The 23016-nt window shown below is 39.3% G+C and overlaps 1 protein-coding gene across 2 annotated transcripts in view; it reads right to left on the bottom strand.

Moving 5' to 3' along the window:
* Nucleotides 1-15077, bottom strand: part of TCAF1 (TRPM8 channel associated factor 1) — a 45439-nt gene extending 30362 nt beyond the window's left edge. For both annotated transcript variants that reach the window (XM_060305189.1, XM_030854083.2), the window contains exon 1: nt 14933-15077. The gene's annotated coding sequence lies outside the window, so the exon portion shown is untranslated. The remainder of the gene's footprint in view (nt 1-14932) is intronic.
* Nucleotides 15078-23016: the final 7939 nt, after the last annotated feature.

Genomic DNA, 23016 nt, shown 5'->3' with positions numbered 1-23016 from the left:
ATATATATTATTTTGTGATAAAAATAGATAAATTTAATCAAGGAAATAGATAAAATATCCTTGCTCAAGCAGCCGGTAGTGACCCTCCTATAAAAATGATTTCTCCCTGTGTATGGGTTTCCTGAATTTCGTTCCTAGTCCTGACTCATTTTAATCAAGGAAGAGTGGGATGCAACACTTGACTTTTGAGCCAGGATCTGGCTTTATGCCTGACCACGTGTTGTCTTGAATCAGGTGTCTGCTCATCTAGCTTGGTGAGCTCAACATTAGAAACCAGGGTGAAAACCACAGCCCCTTTTTATGGCTGGCCCCAAAGGCCTACAAGACCTGTGGGGCCTCTGTATACTGTCCTGTTTCCTCACCCCTCACCCATCACCACCCTGGTCCCTATACACTGGGTACCTAAGGAGAAGATGTCCCCAGACCAAACTATCCTCAGGAAGAGACAATTTTAAAGCTTTCTCCCCTAGCACAAAACAGTGTCCAGGCTGGACCTTCCACAGGAATGTGGATTCATGGTAAAGTGGATAGAGTACCACACCTTGTACTACTTCAGGGTTTCATTACAACTCCCCAAACCAGAGTAAGCCCAAGCCAAGAACTCTGTCATTCTTTTCCAGATTCTCCACTTCATGTGGCCGTAAACAGGTGATCCGTGATGTCCAACTGATGGTTGAATGGACAAGACAGATGATTGTGGGGTGAGGAAAGCAATCCTAGGATCACTCCTCTATGAAACAAATAGGACCGTGACATAGAAAACTGACCAAACTGCAAATTTTCTGTATTGTAAGTTTTCTCCTCATCTTCGTGCTCTTTTAATTTTCTCCCTTAAGCCTTTTGTTTTCTGTGTCTCCCAAAATTTCAACGGGTTCTATCCTCTCTTTCTCTGTTTCAGACTCTACCTTACTAGCTCAAGTATAAGTATAAATCCTGTATCCTTTCTTTTTTTTTTTTTTTTTTTTTTTTTGCGGTACACGGGCCTCTCACTGTCGCGGCCTCTCCCGTTGCGGAGCACAGGCTCCAGACGCGCAGGCTCAGCGGCCATGGATCACGGGCCCAGCCGCTCCGCGGCATGTGGGATCTTCCCGGACCTGGTCACGAACCCGTGTCCCCTGCATCGGCAGGCGGACCCTCAACCACTGCGCCACCAGGGAAGCCCCCTGATTCCTTTCTTATTTCTACTTCCCCTAGAGGTTCTGTTTTACTTTCCAGTTTCTGCCCTGAGTAATAGAGACTGCCATGAAATCCTGAAAGCACTGAAATAACTTTTGAGATATTAAGTTCTGTAGATACTCAGCAACATAGGAATGAATGAAGAAGTTATTAACAGTCCATACTACAAAATGTTACGCAGTTTTTAAAAAGATGAGCTCAAGTCAAACCTCGAGGAATGCTCTCAACATATATTTTTAGTGAAAAATTAATGATCCTACTTTTGTATGTTTCTGTTTATCTAACAGGAAAAATAAGGATATATTTGGCTACCTCAGGAAGTGGGAAGGGTTGACCAGTAATTTTTTCTTTAGATATTTTGTATTTTTAAAATGTTACAAAAATTATTTTGAAATAAAATATAAGACTTCAGTAATACCACTCTTAAGTATATATCCAACAGAAATGCATACACACATCACCAAAAGACATGTACTAGAATGTTCAAAGCAGCACCATCCTTAATAGTCTGGAAGTGACCCAAAAGCTACCCTCACTGCTTTCTCATGCCTAGTGCCACCGCGGCACTACCTTCTTTAAACTACTTTTTATTTTTTGGCCGCGCTGAGGCATGTGGGATCTTAGTTCCCCGACCAGGGATGGAAGCTGCGTCCCCTGCATTGGAAGCACAGAATCTTAACCACTGGACCGCCAGGGAAGTCCCCTACTTTCTATTATAAGAGTCTTAAATGTTACTTTCAGACCCACAAATATTGAGAATTTATTATCAAAATGTCTGCTTTAACAGAAATTCTAAAGGGTAGATCTCAAGAAGAAATAAAATAATCTTAGATAAACAATCTGAGATGTAAGACAAAATGGTGAGAGACTTCCAATTCTGTCATTGAGAAAATACTTTGTTTAGAACAATGCTTCCACTAAAAACAGCAATAAAAGTTAGATAAAATGTAGGAAACAAGGGAAGACTTTGAAGAGCAAACAATATAAGCAGGATGAGAGAAGCTACAATCCTGAGGGAAGGAAAACTCAGGACATGAACTGCACATTCACTGTGGCTTCTTCTTTTAGGGCATTTTCCAGTTCACAATGCAGGATAACTGAGGCCAAGCAGGAAGTGTCAGCATTACTGGTTCAAGATTACCAAACCAGTTAAAACTCAAAGGAGTGAAATTTCAGACAAGAAGAAACCTCAGAGAAGTGAATCTAAAAATCTATGTACAAATTCCCCTTAAGTCACTGGCTGACTCCTAAGCTATGCATGCACAGGGAGAGACCCAAAAAACCTGCAGAAAATAATGGCTAAAATGCCAATCAATTGAGCAGTCATTTCAGTAGCTGTACTATTATGGAAATATGGAGGTCCAGTCCCACCAAAGTAACTGATTTTTATCAACACTATCTGCTTTCAGTTGAGACATGAGAAAAACCATGGCATATGAATAAAAATAATGCCTGAGAAGTAAGGTCTATGCTCTTGGATAAAGGAAAAACCTGAAAGGGACCAGTTCTAAGAAAGCTTAAAGCTAATCTCTGATAGTATTAAAGTAATCTGCTGGTACTTTATCTGTCCCCCACGCCAGAAAAATCCTCTTTGATAAACAATAACATCAACCAGAACTTTCTGATTTTTCATTCATGATGTCCTGCATCCAATCAAAAATTTAGAAGGAGGCTAAAAATAAGGATGAATTATCAAGAACTCAAGAGAAACAACAAAAAATAGAAACAGACAAGTGGTTCAGACATTTGAGTTCTTAGACAGGGACTGATTTTAAAATAACTGTGATTAATGTGTTCAAAAATAACAAACAGGTTGGAGAATACCAGTATAGAATTAAAACGTAAAATATTAAAATAGAAATTTTAGAAATAAAACATAATCATTGAAATCAGGAATTCAATAGTTGGTTGTAATACCATATTAGACACAAATGACCAAAGAATTGATGAACTGCAACAAGAATCAGTAGAAAGTATCTAAAAATAACACACAGAGGAAAGAAAGGATGCATAAGGAGATGAAAGAATACAGTAAAACTATAATAGGAATTATGAGACATAGTAAAAAGTCTTGACATATGTGTAATTAGACTCCCAGAAGAAGAGGAGAGACAGTGAAACAGAAGCAATATGCTAATAATTAATGATTGAAAATTCTCAAGAGATGAAAAACATCAAAACTCAAATTAAAAAAAAAAACCCTCAGGCTTCCCTGGTGGCACAGTGATTGAGAGTCCGCCTGCCTATGCAGGGGACACAGGTTCGTGCCCCGGTCCAGGAAGATCCCACATGCCGCGGAGTGGCTGGGCCCGTGAGCCATGGCTGCTGAGCCTGCGCGTCCGGAGCCTGTGCTCCACAACGGGAGAGGCCACAACAGTGAGAGGCCCGCGTACTGCAAAAAAAAACAACAAGAAAAACAAAACAAAAAAACCCTCCTCATTCCCTAAGCAGAATAAATACAAAGAAAACTACACCTAGGCACATTATAGTCAAATGCTAAGAAACAAATTCAGAGAGGAAATCTGAAAGTCAGCAAGAAATAAAGGATACTTTCCATTTAGAGGAACAATAATACATCTGGCTTTTCAAAAGAAAATGATAGAAACCAGAACATAGTGGTATTGGTTAAAAAAAAAAAAGAGAAGACAATCTGCCAACCTATGTGCCAACCTCTATGCACAACAAAAATATCCCTCAAAAAATGAAGGCAAAATAAAGACAATTTTAGATAAACAAAAGCTGAGAGAATTTGCTAGCATTACAGTATAAAAAGCAGTACTTCAAAATTAAGAAAAATGATCCCAGATGGGAGTACATAACTATAGGAGGAATTGAGAATACTGGAAAGAGTAAATACCTGGGCAAATATCAATATTGATATTTAAATAAACAAAGATGTCTTGTGGGATATAAAAGCATAATAAACATACAATAACAAGAGCACAGCTGCAAGATGGTGGTTAATGAAGATAAGTGGTTTTAAATTTATTGCATTGTTTGAGCCTTACCCATACCCTGACACCAAAGTCAGACAAGGAGACTATAAGAAAGGAAATTACAGACCAACATCCCTGATGAATATAGATGCAAAAATCCTCAACAAAATATTACCAAAGTGAATTCAACAGTACATTAAAAAAATCATATACCATGATCAGGTGGGATTTATTCCAGGGATGCAAGGATGGTTCAACATCTGCAAATCAATAAATGTGCTACCACATTAACAAAATGAAGGATAAAATCATCTCAGCAGATGCAGAAAAAGCATTTGACAAAATACAACTCCCTTCCATGACAAAAAATTGTCAACAGATTGGATATAGAAGGAATGTACCTCAACAAAATAAAGGCCACATATGGCAAGCCTACAGTTAACATCACACTCAAGAGTGAAGGCTGAAAGCTTCTCCTCTAGGATCAGGGACAAGACAAGGGGTCCCCCTTTCACTTTTTTTCAACATAGTACTGGAAGTTCTAGCCAGAGCAATGAGGCAAGAAAAAAGAAATGCCATCCAAAATGGAAAGAAGGAAGTTAAATTGCCTTTGTTTGCAGATATCTCTGTTTGCAGATGACTAACTTCTTTTATTACGCTTTTCTATATATAAACTTGCAGAGACAATTCAACATTATTACTTCTTCCAATCCATGAACAGAATAGCTTTTAATTTGTGTCTTCAGTTACTTTCATCAATGTTTTATAGTTTTCAGTGTACAGGTCTTTTACCTTCTTGGTTAAATTGGTTCCTAAGTATTTATTGTTTTTGATGCTATTGTAAATGGGATTCTTGTTTTAAATTTCCCTTTCAGGAAATTGCTAAATTGCTGTTAGTGTATAGAAACACAACTGATTTTTTTTTTTTTAATTTAGGTCCTGACTAACTGGTACTCACTTATTTATTTAAATTTATTTATTTTTGGCTGCGTTGGGTCTTCACGGCAGTGCGCGGGCTTCCCCTTGCGGTGGCCTCTCTTGTTGCACAGCCCGGGCTCTAGGTACGTGGGCTTCAGTAGTTGTGGCACGTGGGCTCAGTAGCTCTGCAGCATGTGGGATCCTCCCTGACCAGGGCCCGAACCCTTGTCCCCTGCATTGGCAGGCAGACTCTCAACCACCGCGCCACCAGGGATGTCCCCACAACTGATTTTTGTAAGTTGACTTTATATCCTGTAACCATACATTCAACTGATCTCTGACAAATGTGCAAAGCACACACAATGGGGAAAGGATAGTGTCTTCAATAAATGGTGTTGGAATAACTGGATATCCACATGCAGAATAACGAAAGTGAATTCTTCCCTCATACCATTATATAAAAAGCAATTCAAAATGCATTAAATACTTAAACATAAGATCTGAAACTGTAAAGCTACTAGAAGAAAACATTGGAAAAAAGCTTAACACTGGGCTGGGAAATAAATTTTTGGATATGACCCCAAAAACACATGCAATAAAAGCAAAAATAAACAAGTGGGGCTACATCAAACTAAAGTTTCTGCACAGGGAAGGAAACAACAGAGTAAAGGGACAACCCACAGAATGGGAGAAAATATTTACAAACCATATATCCAATAAGGAGTTAATAATATCCAAAATATATGAGGAACTCAAACAACTCAATAGCAAGAAAACAAATAATCCAATTAAAAATAAGCAAAGGACCTGAATAGACATTTCACAAAAGAAGATATACAAATGGCCAACAGGTATATGGGAAAGTACTCAAATCCACTAATCATCATGGAGATGCAAATCTAAACCACAAGATATCACTTCACACCTGTTAGAAGGGCTAATATCAAAAAGAGAAAAAATAGCAAGTGTTGGTGAGGATGTGGAGAAAAGGAAACCCTTGCACATTGTTGATGTGAATGTAATTGGTACAGTCATTATAGAAAACAATATAGAGATTCATCAAAAAATTAAAATTAGAACTACCATATTATCTAACAATCCTAGTTCTGGGTATATATTCAAAGGACATGAAATCAGTAACTGGAAATAATATCTGCACTGCCATGTTCATTGCAGCATTATTCACAGTAGCCAAGATATGGAAACAACCTAAGTGACTAACAAATGGATTCATGAATAAAGAAATTGTGGCATATATACACAATGGAATTTATATATCCATTAAAAAGAAGGAAATCCTGCCATTTGTGACAACATGGATGAACCTCAAGGCATTATGCTAAGTTTTGAAATAATTCAGAAAGAGAAAGACAAATACTGTACAACTTCACTTATATGTGGAATCTAAAAAAGTTGAACTTATAGAAGCAGAGAGTAGCATGGTCGTTACCAGGAGTTGGGGAGAGGTTGGAAATGGGGAAATATTGAGCAAAGGTTGCAAAGTTTCAGCTATGCAGGCTGAATAAGTTCTGGAGCGCTAATGTATAGCACAATGACTGTCGTTAACAATATTGTATTATATACTTGAAATTTGCTAAGATAGTATATCTCAATTGTTCTCACCAAAAAACGGTAAACTATGCAAGGTGATCAATATGTTAATTAGCTTGATTGTGGTAATCATTTCACAATGTATACATATATCTAAACATCACATTGTACACCTTAGATATATGCAAGTTTTATTTCTCAATTATACTTCAATAAATGTTATGAGTTAAGTGTGCTATACTACTAGAATTACTGCTAAAACATTTGACCTAAAACATTAGAACATGTAACTTCCAAATAAGAGAAGGAGTAAAATGGGGAATAAAAGAGAAAAAAGAAAGAGTGGTTAGGAATGAAAGAGACAGATAAAGCAGAAAAAATTAAAAGCAAATATAAGATGGTAAAAATAAATCCAATTGTATTACTAATCACAGTAAATATAACTGGATTAAATTATTCAATGATGTTATAAATTGTCTAACAAAAATTTTAAAAACCTAGGATTTAAAGAAATACACATAAGTTTATGACATATATGCTTTTTTATGTACTGGTATCTCATTGTGGTTTTTATTTCTTTATTTTTAAATTTTTAGTTTACATTGGACTATAGTTGATTTACAGTGTTGTGTTAGTTTCAGGTGTACAGCAAAGTGATTCAGTTATACATATACATATACCTATTCTTTTTCAAATTATTTTCCCATTTAGGTTATTACAGAATATTGGGCAGAGTTCCCTGTGCTATACAGTAGGTCCTTGTTGCTTATCTATTTAAAATACAGTAGTCTGTATATGTCAATCCCAAATTCCCAATCTATCCCTCCCCACAACCTTTCCCCATAAATTTGTTTTCTGTGAGTCTGTTCTGTTTTGTAAATATTTTCATTTGTATCTTTTTTTTTTTAGGTTCCACATATAAGCAATATCACAAGATATCTGTCTTTCTGTCTAACCTACTTCACTTAGTATGATAATCTCCATGTCCATCCATGTTGCTCCAAATGGCATTATTTCATTCTTTTTAATGGCTGAGTAATATTCAATTGTATATGTGTACTACATCTTCTCCATCCATTCATCTGTCGATGGACATTTAGGCTGATTCCATGTCTTGGCTATTGTGAACAGTGCTGCAATGAACACTGGGGTGCATGTATCCTTTCAAACCATGGTTTTCTCTGGATATATGTCCAGGAGTGAGATTACTGGATCATACGGTACTCTAGTTTTAGTTTTTTAAGGAATTTCCATATTGTTCTCCATAGTGCCTATACCAATTTACATTCCCACCAACAGCGTAGAAGGGTCCTCTTTTCTCCACACCCTTTCCAGCATTTATTGTTTGTAGACTTTTTAATGATGGCCATTCTGACTGGTGTGAGGTGATATCTCATTGTAGTTTTGATTTGCATTTCTCTAATAATCAGTGATGTTGAGCATCTTCATGTGCCTGTTTGCCATCTGTATGTCTTGTTTGGAGAAATGTCTATTTAGGTCTTCTGCCATTTTTTGATTGGGTTGTTTGTTTTTTGGTATTAAGCTGTGTGAGCTGTTTGTAAATTTTGGAGATTAATCTCTTGTCGGTAGCAGCGTTTGCAAATATCTTCTCCCATTCTGTGGACTGTCTTTTCGTTTTGTTTATGGTTTCCTTTGCTGTGTAAAAGCTTTCGAGTTTTATTAGGTCCCATTTGCTTATTTTTGTTTTTATTTCCATTACTCTAGGAGACAGATTGAAGAAGATCTGTGATTTATGTCAGAGAGTGTTCTGCCTACATTTTCCACTAAGAGTTTTATAGTATCTGCTCTTAAATTTAGGTCTTTAATCCATTTTGAGTTTATTTTTGTGTGGTCTTAGATAATTTTCTAATTTCATTCTTTCACATTTAGCTGTCCAGTTTTCCCAGCACCATTTATTGAAGGGACTGTCTTTTCTCCATTGTATAGTCTTCCTTCCTTTGTCATAGATTGATTGACCATAGATGCATGGGCTTATTTCTGGGCTTTCTATCCTGTTCCATTGATCTATATTTCTGTTTTTGTGAAAGTACCACACTGTTTTGATGACTGTAGCTTTGTATTGTAGCCTGAAGTCAGGGAGCCTGATTCTTCCAGCTCTGTTTTTCTTTCTTAAGATTGCTTTGGCTATTCAGGGTCTTTTGTGTTTCCATTCAAATTAAAATTTTTTTGTTCTAGTTCTGTGAAAAATGCCATTGGTAATTTGATAGGGATTGCATTGAATCTGTAGATTGCCTTGGGTAGTACAGTCATTTTGACAATATTGATTCTTCCAATCCAAGAACATGGTATATCTTTTCATCTGTTTGTGTTAGCTTCAATTTCTTTCATCAGGGTCTTATAGTTTTTAGAGTACAGGTCTCTTGCATCCTTAGGTAGGTTTATCCCTAGGTATTTTATTCTTTTTGATGAGATGGTAAATGGGATTGTTTCTTTAATTTCTCTTTCTGGCCTTTCATTGTTAGTGTATAGAAATGCAACACATTTCTGTATATTAATTTTGTATCCTGCAACATTACCAAATTTATTGATGAGCTCTAGTAGTTTTCTGGTAACTTCTTTAGGATTTTCTAGGTATAGTATCATGTCATCTGCAAACAGTGACAGTTTTACTTCTTCTTTTCCAATTTGGATTCCTTTTTATTTCTTTTTCCTCTCTGACTGCTGTGGCTAGGACTTCCTAAACTATGCTGAGTAAAAGTGGTGAGAGTGGACATCCTTGCCTGGTTTCTGATCTTAGAGGAAATGCTTTCAGCTTTTCACCACTGAGTATGATGTTGGCTGTAGGTTTGTCATATATGGGCTTTATTATGTTGAGGTATGTTCCCTCTATGCCCACTTTCTGGAGAGTTTTCATCATAAATTGGTGTTGAATTTTGTCAAACGCTTTTGGCAATTTCTATCAAACATTTAAAGAATTGTTAACACCTAGGCTTCTGAAACTCTTCCAAAAAATTGCAGAGGAAGGAACACTCCTAAACTCATTCTATGAGGCCACCATTACCCTGATACCAAAACCAGACAAAGGTGCCACAAAAAAAGAAAATTACAGGCCAATATCACTGATGAACATAGATGTAAAAATCCTCAACAAAATACTAGCAGATCAAATCCAAGAATACATTAAAAGGATAATACACCATGATCAAGTGGGATTTATCCCAGGGATGCAATGATTTTTCAATATCCACAAATCAATCAGTGTGATACACCACATTAACTAATTGAAAAATAAAAACCATATAATCATCTCAATAGATGCAGAAGAGCTTTTGACAAAATTCAACATATATATTTAAAACACAGATTTAGAAAGATTTAAAGTGAAAGGATGAAAGAATGATAAATGAGGTAAACACCAATCAAGAAACTCTTGATTTGATGATATATGAACACATTAAGAATTCAAAACAAAAGCATTAATATTTTATTTTATTTTAGCCATAATATTTTATATCCCTACATTATGATAAAATTTTCAATTTATTCCAATTCCCTAATAGCATTGCCTCAAAATATATAAAGTAAAAATAAACAGATCTACAATGAGAAATTTCAAAATTCACCATCATAGTGAGAGATTTTAATGTATCTATTTTTGTATTGATAATTTAAGCTGATAAAAATTGGTGAAGATATGGCAGCTCTGGATTTCATAATTAACACACTTGTTTTAAAGGTATATACAGGACATTATATAATTAGAGACTACACATTATTTTCAAGCACACAAAACTGACAGTGTGCTAGGATGTAAAGCTAGATTCAATAATCCAAAGGAATTGGTATCATAATTCTCTGAATTAATTATAAATTAGCTAGGCAACATTTACTAGAAGATAATAAAATATTCTTTATGGACTGACTGGAAATTCAAATACACATTTCTTAAAATTTCATGGCTCAAACAAGAAACCATAATAGAAATGAAAAATATTTAAAGTATGATAGCAAAATATTCATATCAAATCTTGTGCGATAAAGCTAAAGAGCAGTGACACAAATTTATAGCCTGAAGAGCTTATGTAAGAATGATAGCTCAAAATTAATGAGTTAAGCATATACCTTAAGAGCTTAGAAAAGAAATAACAGAAAAATTCTAAGAAAGCAGAAAGAAGTAATAAAATAAATAATAATGAAGAAAACAAACAGTTTGTGTGTGTGTGTGTGTGTGTGAAAGAGTTAACAAAGTAGTCCAAGTTCTGGCAAAATTAATCAAGCCAAAAAGAGAAAGAAATTATACACACATTAGTAATGAAAAGGGGGTCATAATAATAGAAAATATTTAAACGGATAATGAGAGAATATTGTGAACAAGTTTGTTCCATTAATTTTGGTTAAATATCTTGGAAAATGCAAGTTATGAAAACTGATTCCATAAGAAAACCTAAATAGTCCTATAATCTTTAAAATAATTGGACCAACAGGTTTAATATCCTCTGACAAACTAAACTCTAAACCCTGAGTGTTGTGATTTAAAGTAATATTTGACCAGATAATTCCAATCTTGCACAAATTCTTCCAGAGAATAGCAACAGTGAGAATACTACTCATCTTATTTTATGAAATGATATTAACGACAGATAAGGTTAGTACCATAAAGAATACTTACAGGCCAATCTTAATTCACATATATAGATACAAATATTTAATGCTTATCCTTATATCTGTATCTAAAAGTTATTAGATATTTATCATAGAGAGTTTATTCCAGGAATGTAAAGTTGATTTAATATTACTTTGAATAAACTAAACTTCACCACATTAACATACTTAAAGAAAAAAATCATATGAGAAAATCAATAGCTATAGGAGAAGCATTCAATGAAACATTTACTCATAATAAAAGTGCTTACCAAAAGAAGAACTGAATTTTCTTATCATGGGACAAAGCATTTACAAAATAACCATCATGAATGCAATATTTAAAGTTGATATAGTGAAATCTTTTTCTTTATTATCTTAGGGATAAAACAAGACACCCCTCCCTACTTTTATTTAACATTATGCTGGGGTTCCTAGCCAATGCAGTAAGACAGGAAAAAGAAATTAAAAGTGTAAAGATTAGAAAGGAAGAAACAAAACTGTCATTATTTTCAGATGATATAACTGCCTTTTTAGCAAATCTGACTCTATAGGTAATTTAGAATTATTAATGGAGCTTATCAAGTTTGATATATAATCAATATATAAAAGACAATTGGATTTCTATACACCAGCAACAAACAATAAGCTACAAAATATAATTTTTATAAAAGAAAACATTTACAATAGCAATAAGAATATAATGTACTTAGAAATAAAGTCAACAGAAACGAGCAAAAGGAAAACAATGAAAGATACTATAAAACATTACAAAACATTAAAAAATATTAATGGTAAGCTAAATAAATGGCATTATATACCAAGTTCACAGATGGAAAAATTCACCTTGAAGAGAACATTTCTTCCAAAATTGATACATAGAATTAATTCAGTATCAATAAAAATTCCAGCAAGTTTGTTTCTTTGCTTGTTTCCTGTTTTGAAAAATTTGACAAGTTTATTTAAATATTTATATGGAAGATCAAAGGTCCAAGAATTGCTAAAAAAAACTCTTGAATTAGAATGAAGAGGTGGGAGAATCTTTCCTACCAGATTTAAAGACTTATTATAAAACTATAGTAGTTAAAAACAATTTTGTATTGATGTAGAGTTAGACAAATAGATAATCAGAGAGAGCAGGGAGCTTAAAACTAATTCATGCACATATGAAAAACTTGATTCATGCAGATCACTGGTGCTAGGACAGTTGATTATTCATATGGACTAAATAGTATAACAAGAAACTTCCAGGTGGATTAAGACATTGCCAAATACAAAACTTTAAAAACGTTTAGAGGAAAGTATAGTAAAAGTGAAATTAAAATTCAGAACGTAATTCATTGGCAGAGATAGGCAGACATATGGAGAAAGAAAAGCTAAGCACCAAAGTGAAAGCAGATATTTGCAGCATATGTGGTTAACTAGGGATTGACTAGCATCCAGGTTATGTAAAGAAAGCATTCCAATAGACAATATGAAAAATACAAACAACCCAACCTGAAAATGAATGAAAGAGAGGAAGCAGATTTCTCAGACAGAAAGGAAAATAGCTCATCGTTATATGAAAATATGGTCAGTTTCATTAGTTATCAGAGAAATGTTAATCAGAATCAAAACTGAATGCTATTTCGTGCCTGCTCGACTGGCTAAAAATGAAGTTTGATAATACCAAATTGTGACAGGTATATGTAAAAACAGGAACTCTCATCTGTTGCTGGAGAGAGTGCAAACTGGCTCAACACTTTGGAAACAGTTTAGCAATAACCTAAGAAAGTTGAACATACACAAATCTTAAAACCCAGTATTCTACACCTAGGTGTACACTCCAAGGAACCAGAGTGAATGGGTGCACGTGAACCAGAAGGCATGTACAAGATAGTTAGAGGACATTATTTGTTAATATCCCGGGTAGTAGGCAGCCTTTAAAATGGCCCCCAATAATCGCTGCCTCTAGATATTCATGGTCTTGTTTAACCCCCTTCCTTTGAGTGTGGACTGGAACTAGTGACTCACTTCTAATGAACAGAAGACGGCAAAAATGATGGGATGTCACTTTTGAGATTAAGTTACAAAAAGCCTCTGGCTTTCGTCTTTCTCTGTCTCTGGAAGCCTTCACTCTGGTGGAAGCAAGCTGCCATGCTGATCTTATACAGAGGCCCATGTGGCAAAGAAGTGAGGCCAACCAAAGCCAGTGAGGCCAAGAGGCCTGCCAACAGTCATGTGAGTGAGCCTGAAAGGGGTTCCCTCCACCCAGCCTTGAAATGACTGTAGCCCTAGCCAATACCTTGCTTAGCGCCTGAGAAAGACACTGAGTCAGCTCCCAGCAAAGCTCCTCCTGGATTCTTGACCCACTGAAACTGTGAGATAATATGCTTTTTGTTTGTTTGTTTTGTTTTAAGCTGCTAAGTGTTGGGGTAATTTGTTACACAGCAATAGATAACTAATATAAACCCCAAAGGAGCAACAACTAACGAACGTAGAATGAATGAATTATAGTAGACTCAAGCCATAAACAGTGAAAATGAAGGAATCATCAACTGGCGTGAACTTCAAAAACTTAAGAATACGTATGGTACAATGCCATTAATACTAAAGTAAAAAATAGGGAAAGCCAACATATATATGTTTTTGGAATATACACACAAATGGTAAAATTATAAAGGAAAGCAAAGGCATGATTAATACAAAAAATCAGGATAGATGTTATCTCTCAGGGAAGGGAGAAGGATGAGCATGACCTAGGATACAAAGGGGCTTCTAGGGTACTGCTATGTCCTATTTCTTGACCTAGGAGATGGTCAGGCACTCACTTTATTAGCGTATATACCTTTTATTAATAAATTAAAAAAAATCAAACCAAAGAAAAAAAGAAAGCAAAGTACTGCAGTGAAGTCAATTCACAAATAAATATTTCGGGGTACAGAAGGATGAATGGATGGATGGATGGTCAGCTAGCCATACGTTCTGTCCTTTATGTCTAGTTAGACCTGCACGTCCTCCAAGAAGTTTCCATGATTAACTGATTCGTAAATTTTTTTCTCCTATACATAAGGCCTTCTCCCTCCATTTCAGGTTGAGCCAAGTCAGTGGCCAGCTCGGGTCTGTTTACCTGGGAACCGTTCAATCCAACCCTGACTGCCTCAGGCCAAAGGCACTGCATTCTGAAGAGTCCGCCCGACGCCCCGCACCCACTCTCCCGCACCTTGCCCCTCAGTCCCCCACCGCAGGCACACTCAGACCCTGAGGGCGCGTAGAGCACTTGGGGAGGAAAGCACTTTCACCTTGCGCGCTCTGCAGAAGCAAGCCACCCGCAAAGAATTCAAGAGCAAGTCCCTGGGAGGTGAAATGACATCGCCTCCACGGTTCCTTTCAGCTGAAATCTCGACGGCTCCCAGCGGAGCACAAAAAAAGCACAAGAAAACAGGGGGTCCCGCGCCTCCAGACCAGCAAGGGTGAGTAACAACGAAGCAAGAAGGGAACAGAGATGGAGCTGCAGGGAGACACCAGACAAGGAGCCGAGAAATAAACAGCAAGCAATCCTCTGTGGCACCCACCTGCTGCCTCCCCTTGGGTACCGCAGAGGCCCCACGGCAGCCCTCACGCCTCCCGGACCCCACACAAACGCACGTCCGGAGCATCCGCATCGCCCACGTCGCCCGTCTCCCCGCCCGGCCACCCGCGCTGCGGACCGTGGCCTGTGTCATCGCCAGGCCTCTCCTGTCCAGAACCCATCGCGGGCCCACACTCACCCTTAGCCCCGCTATTCCCTGCAGCGCGGGTTGGGGGCAAAGAACACCAGCTAGGCGGGGGCGGCGTTGGTTCCCAAGGGGCAGGAGTTCCTCAGGCGAAAAGGGACTGGGCGGCTGACTGAGGACTGGGACGTAGAAAGGACGGGGGTTGGGGGTGGCTAAGAGGGGGGCGGTTCCGGGATCTGACTGGTGGCCGCGCTGGTGGGGGCGGAGCCTGGCCGGCCGCCCCAATTGCAGAGGCCCCGCTTTGTGTCAGTTTTTGCACGAAGATGCAGCCTTAAATCCGCCTTAAATCCAGGATGCAGACCCCAGCCCCTGCGCTGGGAGTTCAGGAGGGCCATTTGTCGAAAAAGAAATCCGTCAGACTATGAACAAGTGAACGGTTGAAAATAATAATGTATTTTCATATAGTATAATGCACAATTATTTCCAAGGACGAGTTAAGTCTATGGGTCCTAGACATATTTTGAATTAAAAGAATGAAGTTGCCTTAAAATGGAGGGTATGGTTACATGCTTATATAAGAGAAGACGATCTCACGGTGCTTATATAGGGCGAAGGGCTAAGAATGAAGAAGTTGGCTATTGATATTTCATAACCGCTGAATTTTTAAAAAATATCACATGTATTGTTCTATAAACCAAAGAAAACAGGAAGGTGTTAAAATTTTTTGCTGGCCAACAAATAGGTGACAGGTATTGGGCATGAGGGAGAGACAGAAAGGTGCAGCTGTTGAAAGCCTGGGCCCTGAAGCCCCTGCCACATCTGCTTACCAGCTGGCGAGTGCATTCCTTTCTGTGGGTGCCCCGACAAAGGACCACGAACTTGGTGCCTTGAAATCACATTTGCTGTCCTGCAGCTCTGTGGGTCAGAAGTCCAGCGAGTGAGCATCTCACGGGGTACATCAGGGTGTAGGCAGGGCTCCCAGTTCCTTCTGGGAGAATCCATTTCCTTGCCTTCTCCGGCTTCAGGAGGCTGCCCGAATTCTTTGGCTTGGGCCCCTTGCTCCATCTGCAAAGCCAACAGTCTCATCCCTTGGATCTCTGTTTCTGTCATCACATCCCATTCTCTGCTTCTCCTCTTTCATTTGTTTCTGGGTGAGTTTGACCTGTTAGTTCCTTTGTGTCCTGGACCCAGCAGGCCTCCCTCAGTTCTAAATCTACTGCCCTTTTTATGCTCATTTCCTTCGGTCTTTCTGTTCCTCTTGTCCCTTTTACATTGTTCATCTTTGTCCCCCAGATAATTTAGTTTTTTACAGGTAGGAAGTGTTGTGGGTAGAACATCTTATCACCAGAGCACTTGCATTGTTCTACTGCTGCTGAAAAGTCTGCTGCTTCTCAGAGTTGTTGACACACATGTGACATGTGTGAGAAGGACGTTCTAAACTCCCAGGGGCTGTCAGGCAAGTTCCCAGTCTTCGTTGTCTCCTCTCTCCCTCCTTTCTTCTCCAGGCCCGCCCCAAGGCCAGACTCTCCTCCCCAGGCCCAGAGCCAGTCTGCAAAGAGCATGTTGGTGACGTCAGAGGAGGAGGGGCGAGGGGTCCGGGGGTGGGGGGAGGCAGCAGGGGGAGGAGAGGAGCTGTCCCCACTGGCAGGGAATTTGCTGGCTGAAGTCCACGTAGTCTGCTTGTGTTTGCAGGCTGGAGGAGGTTCACAGGCTGCGCTGGCCTTGTCTCCTGCCAGCCCCCAACACACACACACACACACACACACACACACACACTCTCTCTCTCTCTCTCTCTCTCTCTCTCTCTCTCTCTCTCTCTCTCTCTCTCTCTCTCTCTCCCCCCAGCAAAGCCTAAAGGACCTAAAGGACTGGGCTGGTGATCCTCACGGATTTTGTACTGAAACCACTGGAGCCTAATTAGACATCTGAATGTCAAGGGCATGCTGCATGTCCACCTGTGCTCACCCTTTCTGCTGCCTGTGTTTCAGTATTCCTTTTTTGATAAAGGTGGAACCTGGAGGAGATGTTTTAGCTCTGGAACTCTGTGACCAGTTGCACAGCAAAAACAACCCCAGCTGAAAATGGTGGGCTCTACTGCTGTCTGGGAAGAGAGTGTGGGCGGGCAGGCATGTGCTTGCCTTCTGACTGTCAGTTTTTGAGAGGAGGAGGGATATGGCAAGAGAGAAACGCAGCTGTCTTGGCGGAGAGAACGAGAGAGAGAGCTCAAGGCCAAGGAACCCGGGTCTTTTAGCAACACTCAGTCTGCAATCCCTCGACACCCACCTGCATCCACCCGGTCCCCCAGGATGCCCCACTCAACTGCACAAACATTGGCTTTTCCCTTCACCTTCAAAGGACTTTGTAGTCAGAAACTACCCCTCTGTGCCTGGGTTGCCGGGTTGCTCACTTCTGGAAACCTCTGAGAAGTGAACCCCATTGTCTGCCCTCCAATCCCAGGTCAGGCCTGGTAGGGTAGCTCTGAGGGAGATCAGACTTTGCAGGGAAGTGAGGGGACTCATGACATGCCGGGGTTTCGAGGAAAGGAGGTATGGGAGAAGGGAGCAGAGGTCGTGCTATGAACACAAAGGCTGACCCTCCCCTGAGTAAGAGGGAATTCTTCCTGCCTTCAAACTGGGACGTGGCCTTTTGTCCTGCCTGCAAACTCCAGCTGAACCATGGGTTCTTCCTGAGTGTTGTGCCTGTTGACCTTCAGACTGGAGTTACCCCATCTGCTTTCCTGGGCCTGCAGCTTGCAGACAATCCCTGCAGATTTTGAGACTTGCCAGCCTCCATAATTGTGGGAGCCAATTCCTGATAATATCAATAGATCTCTCCCTATCTATCTATCTATCTATCTATTCATCCATCTATCCTGTTGGTTCTGTTTCTCTGGAGAACTCTAATACGGCCCCCACCTTCTCCTGGGTTATTCACTTGGAACTTGCTGACCAGCACTATGTACACCCCCCGTGCCCCCCGCACTGCTCCCAGCCTCTACATGGCTCTGCTGCTGGTCACTCCTGTTAACTCCTGAATACAAGCCCCTCACAGGGGCTCCTCTTTATTCACAGAAGCAAAGGGTGAACTCAGGACAGGCCTTACTCCACGTGGTTCCTCGTGCTTTTTTTCTCCTCACCACCCATTAGAGATCTATGTTGTACAGCAAACGGACTTCCAGTGTGGAAGGGGGAGATTTCAGTACACTGATTGTTAACTCTTCACCCTAGTCTGGGATAAAACCCCAAGGGAATCTGCTACAGGAGAGTCTTTATGGTTGCTTCCTTCTCTCCCCATTTTTTTCCTCATCTCCTCATACGTCCCTCCCTGTGGACTTTTATAGGGACTAAAATAGATGTTTAAAATGGAATTATTACAAACACCAACGCAAAGAAGAAAATTTTTAAAGCTCAAGCTTGGAATATTTTGTGTTTGGAAATCAAGTTTGCTCAGTCTTAAGTAGGAACTTCACTGAGAAATAAATATAATCAAATTAGGAACAGTGGGAGGACAGGAGGAAACTGGAGGAAGACGGATTAAGCTGGAGAATTTTTTTAAAAAGAAAAGTTAAGTGCTATCTCTTTTTTTTTTAGGATAATGACTTCCTCATTTTTATGAAAGCAATACAATGCATAAATAGATGGGGAAAAAAGGGAAAACATAAAGAGGACCATACTGTACATACTATTTAATTTAAAAGGTATCTGTCTTAGATAGTTTGGGCTGTTACAACAAAAATATATAGACTGGGTGAATTAAACAAGAAATATTTATTTCTCACAGTACTGGAGGCTGGGAAATCCATGATCAAGTTGCCAGCAGATTTGGTGTCAGGCAAGAACCCTCTTCCTGGTTCATAGATGGTGTCTTCTTGATGTTCTCACATGGCAGAGAAAGAGAGCTCAGATTTCTTTATCCACTTGCTAGGGCACTAATCCCATTCTTGAGGGCTTCAACCTCATGACCTAATGACCTCCATCACATTAGCGTTTAAGATTTCAACATATGAATTCTGGGGGACACGTTCATTCCATGACAGTATTACTTTTTTTTTTTTTTTTTTTTTTTGCAGTACGCGGGCCTCTCACTGCTGTGGCTTCTCCCGTTGTGGAGCACAGGCTCCGGACGCGCAGGCTCAGTGGCCATGGCTCACGGACCCAGCCGCTCCGCGGCATGTGGTATGTTCCCAGACTGGGGCACAAACCCATGTCCCCTGCATCGGCAGGCGGACTCCCAACCACTGCGCCACCAGGGAAGCCCGACAGTATTACTTTTAAGCTAACTTGAATTAAACAAAGAAGATGAAGAATTGCTCAGGTAAATGTTTCTCTACAACAAGAACATCTGAAATAATGTTAAGTGTTCTGCACCAGGGTTTTCTCCACTGGGCTGGGTGTGTCCTCTACTCATGGCATGATACTGTTGAACCCTGGGAAACCATGAGTGCTGCAGGTTTCCCTGTTCTCTGCCAAGACCATGATGGAGGTAGAGAGAAGTTTCTACACCTGAAAGATTGTACTCTGACTTTTTCCAGGGCTACTCACCATGTCACTCCACTGTCTCAGGACTGGATGATAGCAGTGAGAATTCTTAGCATTTTATACACTCGCCTTCTTCCCTCAGTACAATTTCTCAGCCTCTGCTGGGGCTGTTAGCAACATGAGTGAGGGTAGTGTTTAAACATTATTCTAGGATGAACCAAAACCTAATTTTTTGTAGAGGCAGGATCTGGAAGCTGGCTTCAAATACCCATTTTTATATAAGACATGGCTAGAAGAGAGCCTGGTATATAGCAAGGCCCATGCATTTATTATTAAATTATATTCACTTTCAGAAGTTTATGAAATGAGGTTGTGCCCCCATTCCTTCTTTGCTGTACGATAAGAAATATTTCTTTTGAGCTCTTACACCTTTCTTTAAATTAATTTCATTACATTTGATGGAAGGGAATTTTGTGATCTGGCCTCCTTCTGCCATCTTTACCTGGAGATTCCTACAGCTGCCATCTAACAGAAAAGTAAGCATTTATGCTAAGCAACACGTTTCTGGAAAGATTTCATCTATTTTATTTTATAGAATTCTCAAGTGATCACACTTTTTACATTAACTTAGAAAAGTTTTATGGGTCATTTTTCTCCTAGTCTCTCAAATAAATAGTCTCTCTACCCTAAATCTGCAGTCTCTTTCTCTTGCTCTCTGTCTGTCTGTCTGTCTTTAAATCCCATTTAGAAATTCAAATAAGGTGTTTTGAAGAAAGAAAAAATAATAACCTAACATCCTTCTAAGGGAAGAAAAACAATCTATTTTAAAGCAGGATCCAAAAACAACAAAAAAAGTCTTGACACTTTTTTTGGTCCAGGCTCAGGCTGGGACACTCTTGGGGAGGCACTCTCAGACACTCCTTGGCTTATAGAAGTTACTGATGATGGCACTACCAGAGCCTGGGGGCATGGGAGCCTCCAAATCCACTCATTTTCCTCTAGCTAGCTTCTTCCCAGGCCCCCATTCCCTCAGATTCAGGGCCTGGATTTTAGGCATGTGACCCTGGGCAAGTCAGATTTAGGCTGGCCATTACTGGAGAAAGCTCCCAGATCCTGAAGACACTAGGGGTCTGCCTCAGCAGAGCTTGGGGCAGGGGAAGCCTCCCAACCCATCCATTCATCTTGAGCTAGCCAGCTGCTCTACCCTCATCCCTTTAAACCAGGGCCTGAATACTAGGTCAGCAAGTCCCAGAGGGGCTGGAAGCTGACCTAGACTTGTGTGTTCTGAAAGGCAGGAGACTCAAACAGACCCTTGGTTGTAAGGGAAGCCTGTTTTCTCAACCCACCCACAACCCTTAAGTTAACTGCAAGTTCTTCCCCGAACCCATCACACTCTAGGGTCTCCATGCCTGGTCTAGTAATGGTCAATCCATGTTCATAGTGACCCTCTTTATCTAGAAGGTATCCTCTGCCCTCAATCTCTGCTGTTGCCCAAAACAGAACAAAACCCCAAACCTCTATGTTTTGATTTGCTTATGGATAGAAAAATTAACATCCTCACTAAGTTAGATACCCATGTGGATTAACTAAAAAACATCCCTTAGAAATGGTGCAACCTACCAATGTGACTGATGCACTTCCAATGGCAGGTGCAGCAGGGCTGAAGAGGTCAAACCCAAACCTGGGTATGCAAACACTGTGATTATGTGAGGGTTTGGCTTCAGGGTATAAATCCTATTTATATCCTGCTTTTTTCCCAACTAAAATAGTGTGTGTGTGTGTGTGTGTGTGTGTGTTTTCATTACATTTTCTGACTGGTCATTGCTAGTCTGAAGGAATGCTACTGATTTTTTTTTTAAAGAAACTATCAAGAATGATATTAGTTATTGATTTAAAATTGATATAATATTTATCAGGTTAAGGAAATATCTTTTTATTTCTTAGTGTACCCAAATATATAAAATCTGGAATGGGTGAAGCATCTTATTGAACTTTTTCTCTTTTCTTTCTTAGTGATCCAGTAGATTTCTAGATTTTAACTTCTTACATTGGAGGAATGTATGTACTTGGTTATAGTAAATTCTGTTTTCATTAAGCTGTTATACATTTATTAAGCTATTTATATTTATTTAGAAATGAAACTTTTTTTCTGGGATATCTAGGGACAGAGTTCTGTGGAATACCAACTGGGGACAAATTGGTCTATGGGTTTGTTTTCTTGTTCTAACTTTGCCAGGTTTACTACCAAAGCTATGTTAACTTTATAGAATCTAGACATGAATAAAGCTTTGTCAATATTTTGGTTTATTTATAAAATACTAAAATAACATATTTTTCATGATTATAAAACTACCACATGTTCATTACAGAAAATTGGGACAATACCAAAAATCAGCGAACAAAAATATTTGTCACCTATATATGCATTCCCAATATTAGAGATAATTGTGGTTAACATTCTAATCAATTTTAATTTATCTATATCTATATAGGTATCTATCTTAGATTTATGTATATTCAGATATTTATAAAATTGAAATTATCGTGTGTATTGTGTACAGTTCTATGTTGTATTCTTTTCGCCATGATTTATATTTTGGACATTTTACCATGTCATTAAATATTCTTTAAACATATTCTTTTAATAGCTGTATAACAGTTCAACTCATTTACTGAAATTATACTTATTTTCCATTTTGAAATTAGGTTATTCCAGAAATTTGCTAGTCAAAAGCGTCTGGTTAAAAGCATCTGTTTTACTTACATCTTGATCTGCATTCTGATTATAGGATGGATTCCTTGAAGCAGAAGTAATGAGCCCAAAGACATAGCCTTTGGAAGATTTTTGATACATAGTGCCAAATTATCCTCTAGAAATGTTTGATATATTTCAGCTCAACATAAATGTATCCATCTGGACTTCCAATGGACTGAATATCTTCTTTTCTAAACATTATGTAGTATTTCCACATGTTGATTGAAATCCGTTTTGGTATAGTTTGAAACATGTGTGGCCTAATGGGCTTTTCTCTACTTTGTCTCCTTCCCGGAGTCCAACACATGTAGAGCCTAAAACGAGAGAGAGGCATATTTTGAAATATAAGCTAGTGTATGGGGACGTTAGGAAGATTTACTAGCTTAAAATCAGATTTGCGGTTGATATATCTGCTGCTCACGACTGCAGATGACAGTGCCGGGCACAGCAATCTCTGCACACGCCCGCTGCCGCCGTCTTGAATTGCAGTGTCCCGTGCAGCCTCTCTGCACACGCCCGCTGCCGCCATCTTGGATGACAGCGTCACGTGCAGCCTCTCTGCACACGGCCCCGGTCGCCATCTTGGATGCAGTGTCGTTCGCCTCACTTCTGCAACACGCCCGCCAGAGGCGAGGTGCCGGCGGCAGTCATTCCGCCCTAGGAACTCCGGTCGGAAGAGCCGGGTGCGAGGCCTCACCACGTAGACCACTGTGAGCAAGGGAAACCCGACTAAGTACAAAGGAAAAAAAAAGGTTAGACCTTATTTTATTACCCAGATTTTATTTTTATTGCCAGGAAATAGTTAATGAGCTTAACCTGGTGACGCTTCTGGGGCAGAACATTGGTTAACAACGGCCCAGATACTTCAAGGGGACATTTGTGACGCTGTGCAGTGAGGTGTGATG

This window comes from Globicephala melas, chromosome 9 (assembly GCF_963455315.2).
Source record: "Globicephala melas chromosome 9, mGloMel1.2, whole genome shotgun sequence".
NCBI classification, from domain to species: domain Eukaryota; kingdom Metazoa; phylum Chordata; class Mammalia; order Artiodactyla; family Delphinidae; genus Globicephala; species Globicephala melas.
Note: the sequence above shows the minus strand (reverse complement) of the source record. Positions and strands in the feature narration are given on the sequence as shown.